At 35.2% G+C, this 11485-nt stretch overlaps 1 non-coding gene across 1 annotated transcript; it reads right to left on the bottom strand.

Moving 5' to 3' along the window:
• Positions 1–2184: 2184 nt before the first annotated feature.
• On the bottom strand, positions 2185–2251 carry MIR4343B (microRNA MIR4343b). The gene has a single exon (NR_048726.1). It is a non-coding gene; the product is annotated as a microRNA MIR4343b (primary transcript).
• Between the last annotated feature and the right edge of the window lie 9234 nt (positions 2252–11485).

The following is an 11485-nucleotide window of genomic DNA, read 5'->3' on the forward strand; positions in this document are numbered from 1 at the left end:
TTGGAATGCTTGATAAATGCTTCCCCCTGATAGAGGAGCCAACCGTAGTTGCTGTAGCTTGCAGTTTGTAAATGCATTGCTTCTTCTTCTCCTTTGAACTGTTTAGGCCCAGATCAAATAGGTTAGTTAAATCTGTAGTTTTAGGAGTTAGCTTTGATATTTTGTTCAATTCTGCTTCTGACGAAAGCGAACTTATGCTGTTGTCTTTATTATTAAGAGATGTAATAAATCGTTTTATTTCTTTTCGTTTCTTTTTTATTCTGTCCCAATCTAGTTTTGTATTAAGTTTGTTGCCTTTTTATCTTGAATAGGATACAACTCGGTACAGTCTTAAGAATTTTGATATTTTTCAAGAGAATAGCCTCTTGGCCTCCAATGCCTGGAGTAGAAATCATTTCACTGTCTTCAAAAATTGAAAAAGTCCTCATAATCTAGGCCTTTCAAAACAAAAATGTCTTGTAACTCAGTAACTCACAGACCATGTTCAAAATTTAGTAAGTGAAATAGGATTTGAAAGAAAACCATCAGCAAAACGGGAAAAACCAGAAAAACGGGGGTAGAATACTCTACGAATACATCAAATTACGAGAACAGCATCAACAAAACTAACACAGAACAATGTTAACGTGAGTTAACAACATTAACAACATTATATATGAAGACACCTATTGTTCTTGTCAGGCAATATTTCACCTTTATCACTTAATACTACACAAGATATAAGGTGGGTTGGGTAATTAAGAAAAAAGGTTGCGGGCGGGTTCAATTCTCTGCTAACAAAAACTAGCATTTAAACAAACTAACACTTGTTGATAAGAAAAAAAAAAACTTATACTACACACGTCACTATAGCTTGCATTCTCTCCAACTCCCACATTCATGCTCCCAACAAGTCTCCCCCAGGCTCCAGTCCTTCATCCAAGTCTTTGAAAAATCTCTGTTTTGTTCTACAACAAAGATTGAATTACCAGATGCAGATTGCAGAGGATATATTAATTTATTTCTCTTTATGTAGAACAAAAAATGATTATACCTGTAGTCAAATCTTAAAGAGTGTGTCCGCAGTGATACAAGGCTCTTGCAGTCTTGCTTATCTTTCCATTATCATCAACACCCGTGTTTCCAAAAACATTCATCCTTGTTTCTTCTATCATTTTAAGAATATAAAAATAGTATATATGTCATAATTTAAAATTAAAATTAAAATTAGCATACACTTAAGTTTCACATTGATTACGTATGTTATAAATATTTATATATTTCCATATAAATATACCATTTTAATATTATGTAAATATCCGAACAGTCTAGTATAATTTGTATTATGCATTGTATGGACTTAATTTTTTTTAAATTATATAAAATTTTATATGAAATAAATATTTTACATTAATCCAGTAAAAAAAATGATTTTAATTACATTGATTTCCGTTCTCTAATTTTGAACAGCTTGGAATTAAGGACATTGCAGAATGATGGATTCAATTAAGAAAAGCCAGTAATATGCACCCAGTGATATATTGAATGTTTGGAACTGCTACAAGAAAAAGTTAAATTTATAGTAGGCTGGGATTTAAGAATCCATCACTTATAACATATTGAGTGTTGATAGGTGCACTCAGCATTGTTGCCGGTGCACCCAACATTCTAATAAAATGACAAAATTATCCTTGCTTGATTTTCCTCTTACGGATCAAGTTGATCTGAAAGTCATTTCCGGATCAAGTTGATCCGTAACTTCCGGATCAACTTGATTCGTAAGAGGAAAAATAAAAAATTTGTTAATTATACAATATATTTAAAGATATTTATTTTGCTAATCAATCAATCATAATCATAATTCATGTTAATCAATCAATTATAATCATAATTCATGCTAATCAATCAAATTCCCTAAAAGATGATATATCTATATATAATCATAAGCATGAATTATGATTATATATAGAGAATTATGATTGATTGATTAGAATGAATTATGATTATATATAGATATATCTTCTTTTAGGAAATTATGATTGATTAGCATGAATTATGATTATGATTGATTAGCATTAATTATTTATCATAAATCAATATTTATAAATATATTATAATTAATAAAATAAATAAATATATTTAATTATATTATAATTAATGAAAGAAATATCTTTAAATATCTTGTATAATTAATAAAAATTTTATTTTTCCTCTTACGAATCAAGTCGATCCGGAAGTCTCTTCCGAATCAACTTGATCTGTAAGAAGAAAACCAAACAAAGACAATTTTGTCAATTTTTTAAAATGCTGGGTGCACCAGCAATAATGATATTGTTACCAAACACAAAATGAACCCATTAAGATTATAAAAAGGAATTTGATGCTGTTTGTGTGGGCTAGTTATCCTCTAAAGCCTCTCATAATAACTTGAACAAGAAACCTTGTCACCGTTCACATCCAGAGCTTTTAGCTAAGCAAAACACAGGCTCTAAAGTAGAAGGAAGCGCCACGAAAGCTGTATTGGATTGGGGGTTGCAAACATTGATCCTTTTAGTCTCCAAGATTAGCTATATTTTATGTAATCTAAGGGATACAACCAGGATCTAAGACCATGTGTCACGGGACAAAATACATATATTCAAAATAGAATAAGAGATGTGATATCATTATCATATATATTGACACAACTAAAAATGAAATATATTGGGAGAAATAATTATCTTATCTTATCCTATTTTTATGAGTCAATTGGAAAAAAGACAATTAAATATTTAAATAAAAATAATAAATACATGGAAGGAGTATAAAATTAGGGAGACAAAATATACATATTTAAGATCTTTATGTATAATTTTTTAGCAAGTGCATCCCGTGAAATGTATGTACATCCGCCACTGGCTACAGCAGCATTCACATTTTATACGCATTGGGTTGCATGATGGAATCAGCCCTTGCTTGAGGGAGACATTGCATCATTTCATCATGGTGATTATTATAACAGTAAAAAATGACAAACCGTAGTTTGTGCTTGTTATGGCATGCGATGCAACTTTTATTTTATTTTATCGACTCTTGGATTGAACTATGTATATCATAACCTTTCTTTCTTCTTAATATGCATGTTCCTGTAAGTTTCATATGTTTGTACTCTTATTTGTGCTGGTTTGGTTGTGTGTGAATTTTCTTTGGGCCGGTTATAATCAATTCTGACTTTTTGTTTTTTTAAAAAGCAGGCTAATACAATTATTCCATTAAAGGAAATTTAAGCCTATTAATAATATGATTAATTGGTAATGAGTTTTTAACACTTAATTCTGATATAGGTGAAAGACACTATATGCCTAATTACTAGGCTCACGACAAGATGTACCTAGAGTTAATAAATAATATGTTTAGGGTTTCTTTTGTTGTCAAGATATACAATTGTTCTCTTATTTTTTTTTTACTTAAATATATTTTTCATACATGAAAATAGGTCATTTTTAAATTACTATCTAAAATTCATTTTTTGTCAAATAACTATTTGATTTTTTTTTTGTTTCAACTTAGTACCAGTTATAGCAGACAGAGTGTCACGTCATCAAACCTTATCACTGACACTTCATTATCATGTCATCACCTTCTCCCCCTCTTACAGCATGCCAGCTGCTTCACGATCAACAACAACTCAATTTCGAAATCAATTCCGCTCACCTGCGAAGCAATTCTAGCACCTAGGAAAAAGGGGATTACTATTGAAAGTTACACAAAAATTTAATTAATGAAAAAACTAAAAAATTCAATATCGTACTCTTTGCAACTTGGAACCCTAGTACAAAAAGGGAACACAAATCATCAAAAATTAAAGAAGCGGACAAACTCAACAAGTATGAGAAATTCAAATTCCTTTTTTATTAACTATAACAAGAAAAATACTGATATATAATTGGTGTAGGTAATTATTTACATAGCTTCCACCACACAAGTTAACTTGAAATGGAACCAAAGACCCAAATCAATTACTAGCTACTAACTAAAAGCTGAAAAATTCAAAGTCCTTTCTTCGATTAAGAGAAAAGTGAATTTAGATGTGGCGATTTGAACTTGAACTCGACGAGAGCTAGGATGAGAGATCACAACTAGAGTGAAACGCTAGCTGAATTTATAGAAAACGATGACACTTGCGCACGTTTTACTAAAAGTGCGAACTAAACCAAGTGAGCAAAGAAGAAGAAGAAGGAAAAAGACGTCGTTGTAGAGTAAGAGAAGTGATTCAGAGGAAGGTCTATGGTTGAACCGAACGAGACGAGAGGTGAAGCGAAAAGCATTTTTTTTCTCTGAGCTCAGCGTGAAAAGGGTAAGACGGGATGTGAGATTTAGAGGAGGGGTGCATGGAGGTGCGTGAGTTTGAGGGAGGGGAACCTGAGGAAGAAGGTGATGATGTGACAATAATGTATTAGTGATTAGGCTTGATGATATGACACTATCTGTCACATCATCACTTAACAGAATAAGACTAAAGACAAATACTAAGTTGAAACAAAAAATTTTTAGGTAGTTTTTTTGACAAAAAATGAATTTTAGGTAGTAATCTAAAAATGACATATTTTTTAGGTATGAAAAATATATTTTAGCCTATTTTTTTTATTGATATTGGTTGCTCCATTGAAAAGCTAATTTAGAGCTTATGACCAGGTGGTGCCAAGGAAGCAATTCTTGGCATATTTGACCATGTCTTAACAAGACTTTAAATCAGTATTTTAAATTCATATAAAGTGCATCATATTTTGTGTTATTTTTGCTATATATGTCACCCCACTAGATATTGCTTATGGATGTTTGTTTGATGTAGACTAATACCATGATATCTCTTTTATCCTGTTCTTTTTCATTTCCCTTTTCCTTGCAAAGAAAATTTGGTTTGATTAAGAGCCAATTCATTTTAGAGTCACAGTCATTGATAACTATTCAAAATCTCTATTTATGTTGTTTAATTTACATTTTGATAATTCATACTGTATTTCATTTACATTTAAATTATGATGACGCTCAAATTATAGTTTCAACAATGTGGCAAATTATATGCATGGTTAGATCCTCAAAGAGGGACATGTAGGAGAAATTAAGGTAGGATATGAAAAAACACAATCTTGACTCATCATCAATTTTGATTGGTGTATTTTTTTATTTGGGAAGAATTCAAACAACATTTCAATTTTTCAAAAATTTGGTGTTCTCTTTCTCCTAGTGTAAGGGTTTACTCTTATTCTGCTAGGATTTTGACCTGACGGAAGATTCTAGGGTTTACCTAATCTCCTGTGACTTATTTTCACTGAGGCCTACCCAACTTCTGACATGGACAAAGGGAAGAAGAAGGTGGAGGACGACGATGAGGACCCTATAGTGGTTTTATCAAATGATGAGGTATAGGACGAGGAGCAACATGAAGAGGCATGGATGGTAGGAAAATGTTGTCGGATAATGTGATCAACCCTCGGGATTTCAAGACTACCATGGTAAACTTACGGAAAGTAAAATTAGGGGTTGAAATAAGGAATGTCTCTAAGAACCTATTTTCCTTTAGGTTTTTTAGACACAAAGATAGGGATCTTATCTTAAAAGGGGCACCATGAAACTTTGACAAAAAGCTCATTGTCCTGAAGAAGCTAAGGAAATATGAGTCACCAGAAGAGGTGGACTTATCTAGATCACCCTTCTGGGTGAGACTGAATGAATTACCCATAGGGTTTTGAATAAAGAGCACAATTGAGGTGATAAGGGGAGTATTGGGGAAGTTTCTTTCATAGGATGACAAAGATCTGAACCGACTAGGCTACTATCTTTGTATAAGAGTTTCAATTGGCATTATAAGACCTCTAAGAAGTGGAGTGAAAATTAAAATAGGAGAAAATGGGGCAAAGAAGAGACATATAACATTTAAAAGGTTTTGTAACTTTTGCTACGTATGTGGAAAGGTGGACCATGTGCTTAGGGAATGTGACAAGAGGAACGAGGAATTTGATGATGAAGAGCTAGAGAATTACCCGTTTGGACCAAACCTAAGGGGCCTTTCTACGAGGTCTGAGGTTATAGCTGCCAACAACCATGATGTGTCTTTTGGGAGATTAAAAAACCTAGCCTTACCATAAAGGACAAAGGCCCAGATCTCAAGACATCAATGGATGATAAGGCTAATGAAGAAGGAAAAGAAAGAGGGACCCATCAAAGAACAAAGGATGAGGCCATTGGTTCCATGTGGCCCTCTCTTTAGAGAGCATTTCCCTAGTGCAGGAAGAACAATTAAAGGAAACAACCAAACCTTTTGGAGTGAGTATAGGGGGGATCAAGAGTGCATTAAAGAAGCATATAGGGAGAAATGGACCTAAGTGAGAAAACAAGAAGGTGTTATGTTTGTTCCTAAACCAAAAGGAGAGGAAGGAAAACATGGGGAAGAAAAAAAACCAGCAAGTAAATACCCTCCCAAACAAAGAAGTGAAAAAGGGAGGTGTGTGAGAAACCAAGTTTTCCTTAAGTAGAGCGACACCTTCATGGGGGTAAGAGACCTATGGAGGGAGTGAGGAATGAAGTAGACATGGATGTGGAGGAGGAGCAACCTCCTAAAAAAACTCAACTATTCATATCGACGAGATCTATTTAACAGATCCTCCAAGAGCCATGAGAGCCATAACTTGGAACTATCGTGGGCTTGAGAATCCACAAGTAGTGCGAGCCCTTAAAAAGCTCATAAAAAAATGAAGTTTCTGATGTGGTTTTCCTAATAGAAACCAAGAAGAAGGTTACGAAAATTCAGTTTTTAAAAGGTGTGGATCTCTTGAATAATTTGGTCGCGATTGATTGTGAAGGAGGTGGAAAGCACAGAACGGGAGGCTTAGCAATTTTGGGGAAAAACTCTATTGATGTGGAGGTGAGATCCTTTTCACTAAGCCATAACCATGGGGAAAAGCCTACATGACTCTATTTTATGGTTTCCCTAATGTCGAAAACAAGCTAGACTCTTGGAAGTTGTTGAGAAGTATGAAGCCTCTAGAGTTAGCCCCATGGATCTATCTTGGAGATTTCAACCAAATTCTAACCCAAGAGGAAAAGTGGGGAAAGTGTCAATCCAATTTGCAACATATGATGGAGTTTAATAGAGTTTTTACTAATCTGGACCTATATTACTTAGTTTGTGTGGGTCATAGATTTACTTGGTCTAATATACGGCAAGGAGACAAGAACATCCAAAAGCGGCTTGATAGGGCAATGGCCAACACCTTGCAGAGAGCTTCTTGGGTAGATTCAGTGGTTTCCACTTTGCCAAGGCATAAGTTAGATCATAACCTGATTTTGGTGGAATGTTATGACTTTTCTAGTGGTCTTAACATAAGGTAGAAAAGACCAAAGATTTATAGGTTTGAAAAGTTGTGGCTTGAAAGAGAACATGAGTGTGAAAAGGTGATTTCCCACTTTTGGGATAAAGGGGATGACTCTGTTCAAAGTCTTAAGAGAACAACCTCGAACTTAATGGCTTGGGGGAATGACTCTTTAGGAAATATCCCTAAGCAAATCAAAATCCTCAAGAAAAAAGTAGAGCAATTCCAAGGAAAGGTTCAAACAAAAATAGTCTTGCAGGAAACTCACAAAATTAAACAGAAGTTGGATGAAGTTCTTCGGTTGGGGGAAATTGTATAGGAACAAAGGTCGAGGGCGTCTTGGCTTAAGAATAGAGATAAAAACAATGTCTTCTTCCACCAGAAAGCATCCCAAAGACAAATAACAAACTCGATTAGGAAGATAAAAAATTCAAATGGGGATATCATAACTAAAGAAAAAGGTATCGAACTTGTCATTTCTAATTATTTTGCTGGCCTTTTCAAATCTTCTCAACCACAAGATATTGATGCAGTGACCTCTCTGGTTGTTGGGAGGGTGTCTGAGGGCCATTGTGCGACCCTTAACTGGGAGTTCTTTAGAGAGGAAGTTTGGGATGCCTTTCACCAAATGCACTTCACAAAAGCCCTTGGCCCTGATGAGGCCCTTGTGGTGTTCTCATATTGGGGATGATGTTACCAATAAGGTTCTGCACTATCTCAATAATGAAGGTGACCCCTGGATATCAACAAAACCTTCATCGCTATGATTCCCAAGATAAAAAAAACCCGACAAACCTACAAAGTTCCACCTTATTAGTCTTTGTAACGTCATCTTCAAGATGGTTACAAAGACCATAGCTAATAGATTGAAGCAGATTTTGTCGGAGGTGGTCTTAATGCCCTGGTTGCTTTCAAATGCTTTCACCACATGAGTGTCAGACAATGTGGTAGAAAGGGCTACATGACCATTAAAGTGGATATGCTAAAAGCCTATGATTAGGTCGAGTGGGACTTACTTATCAGTTTTCTTCAATCTACGGGATTTCCCCAAAAATGGTGCAGTATGATCTATAGATGCATAGCTACCACATCTTTCTCCGTGCTTATTAATTGTCAACCTGAAAGGAATTTCACAGCAGAGATAGGGTTACACTAGGGGGATCCCCTTTCTCTTTATCTTTTTATATTGTGCATTGAAGCCTTCTCAGCCTTTATCACCAAGGCAATGGCAAATAAAGTCCTTAACACGATGAAAGTTTGCCCAAGGGCGCCTAAGTTTCCCACATCTTCTTTGTCGATGATAGTATCCTCTTTGTTAGAGCAATCCAATGAGAAACCCTCTATATCCTGGTCATCGTTGAAGCCTATGAGAAAGCTTTGGGGCATAGGAATGATAGGATTAACTTTTCCAAAATTGACATTAGCTTCAGCCAAAATGTGCCTTCAAACAAATCTCATGAGCTAGCCATGCTTTTAAACATAAAGGATGTTAGTCACCATGGAAGTTATCTCGGTTTGCCTACCCTAGTTGGGTGATCAAAGGTCTACATTTTTCAATATGTGAAGGAGAGGGTGTGGAAAAAACTGAAAGGGTGGAAAGAAAGCTTCTTGTCAAAGTTGGAAAGGAGACTCTCATAAAAGCAATCATTCAATCTATTCCCACATACATTATGAACTACTTTAAGCTCCCTTATGCACTGTGTGAAGATATTGAGAGGATGATAGCTAGGTTCTACTACGGGGTAACATTGAAACCAAGAAACTGCATTGGATTCACTGGGACAAGCTATTTGAACCTAAATCTAATGGTGGATTGGATTTTCGTAGGATACACTTTTTCAACAAAAGCCTTTCTCGCTATGCAGCTTTGGAGGTTGATCGAGGAGGAAAAAAACTTGGCTTCTAGGGTGATCAAGGCCTGATACTTTCCTAACTCATCCTTGTTGGAAGTGAAGAAACCGTTTAGGCCAAGCTACAATTGGACTAGCATTATTTCAACAAAAGACGTGATTGAAGATGGTTCAAGTTGGTGAATTGGAAACGACCATTTTGTTAAGATTTTGGTTTGATAGGTGGATTCCCAGTAACCCAATCTTACTAGATTAACACATTGCTCAGGATCTCAAAGATGAAGGCCCTTTCAAGGTTGCTGAGTTGATTGACCATGAAACTCACACCTAGGATGTGCAAAAATTGAATGCTATGTTTCACCAAAGTATCTGCCAGATAATTCTTTCTATCCCCCTTAGATACTTTAAGCCACCTGATGATGGAACCCTGATTTGTGAATCCAATTTTTAACATCAGCAAACTGGAAAACCAATTTGGAACTCTATGAAATTGGGGAAAATAAAAGGATAAAGCGGAATTAGAGAAGAAGATGGAAAGAATAGTGCCACAATCTTGGGAGATTGATAAGTTGAGGATGATTCGCTACAAAGAATATAATTCTTTGATAAGAATCTAAGGTTTCACACAAGAACCAAGAGAGACACCTCTTAATTGTGTCTAATATGAAATTTCATAAAAACCGTCAACAAAGTGTTTAAAAAGTCTATTTATAACTCCTACTAATAACCCTAAATTAGGCCCAATTCCCATTAACTAATCTAATAACTAAAAGAATTAAAAATAACAATAAAAAAGGTAACAATCCATTACAAGTCCAAAAATAGGCCCAAAAATATAATTAAAAATGAAAATAAATCTTATTCTAAAAGTTGACTAAAATAAATGAACTTCACTTCTTCTTCTCTTTCATCCATGAAAGAATTTAGTCTATTGTCAAGCTCTTCTTAAAATCTCTTACTCCTTGCTCAAGTGATTGGTCCATCCATGTTGAGCCCAGCTAAGCCAAACTCTTCCTCCTTGGATAGTCCTCTATCACCTAAGACGAGACTTTGGCGCTTCACGGACTCTAAGGCTTATTCTATTAAGTCAGGATACTCTCAAGTGATTAAAAAGATGATTGTGGAGGTGTTGTCATAAGATCTATCCCTGGGAAATTTTGTAAAGGTTTGTGGAAGATTAAGTTCATTCCTAAATGTGTCCACTTTGTGTGGAAAGTGTGCAAAGACATTCTCCTTGTGAGACAAAATTTGTCTAGAAAAGGCATGGATGTGGACCCAATTTGTCCAAGATGTGGCCAAGCGGAAGAAGACATAGTGAATGCGTTCCTGCTTTGTGATGAAGTGAGGAGAATTTGGTTTGCCTCAACTTGGGAGGAAGAATCAAAGTTGGTCAAGGATCTTCCTTTGCGGGCTGGTTTGTAGAGTGCCTTTAGCTTAGGGACCTGGGCTTCTCAGTCAAGATTTGTGAATTGTTATGGGCCATTTGGTTCCACAGGAATCAATATTTTTCCAGCAAAAGAAGTATCCCTTTGAGTTTGTTTTGGAGAAAGCTCGTTCCATTTAGGGTCCTATAAACCGTGGCCTCTCTCCATTTAAACCGAATCCCAAAAGCTGGGTACGTCCTAGGGAGGGAGTCATTAAGGCAAATTTTGATGCTTCCCTTAAGCAGAATCATGGAACTGGTTTGGGAGTGGTTTTTCGTGACCACTATGGTGAAGTGTTATCTGTGGGCTCTGTCCTTCTCCCTAATTGCTATGAAGCGCATATTGTAGAAGTGATAACTTTCAGGGGGGTTGCAAAAATGACAGTAAATCTTTCCTTTGGTTTGATCCAATTCAAATCGGATTTCCAAAGACTAGTTCAAACGTGGAAGAACAAGGACTCGACTGGTAACAACTATTTGGACAATGTGATCAAAGAGACTCTGTAGGATTGTTAATCCTAATTCTCCCAATATGTTGATTTTTGCTCATAGATCAGCTAATAGGGCTATGATTTTTTAGCTAATTTTGTCTATGATTATATAGAAAGATACCGGGTGGAGAAGATCCCTCACCAATTACAAACCTTCATGTCTTCTTATGTAAGACTTTTTGTCCTTTTTTTGTGAATGAAATATCAATCTTTATTTATTTTTTTAAAACATAAAAACATTTCACCATTAAGTAAAAAAAATCATCATAAACCTTTACATTACATGAATTAATTCAAAATTCAATTAAATTATAAAGACTTATATAATATTTTAAAAGAGGAAAAAAAGTTTTAGTCCTTAAGAAGTTAGTTAAGGAAATAACACGTTTT

The sequence above is a fragment of the Glycine max genome, chromosome 19 (genome assembly GCF_000004515.6).
Source record: "Glycine max cultivar Williams 82 chromosome 19, Glycine_max_v4.0, whole genome shotgun sequence".
In the NCBI taxonomy this organism is placed as follows: domain Eukaryota; kingdom Viridiplantae; phylum Streptophyta; class Magnoliopsida; order Fabales; family Fabaceae; genus Glycine; species Glycine max.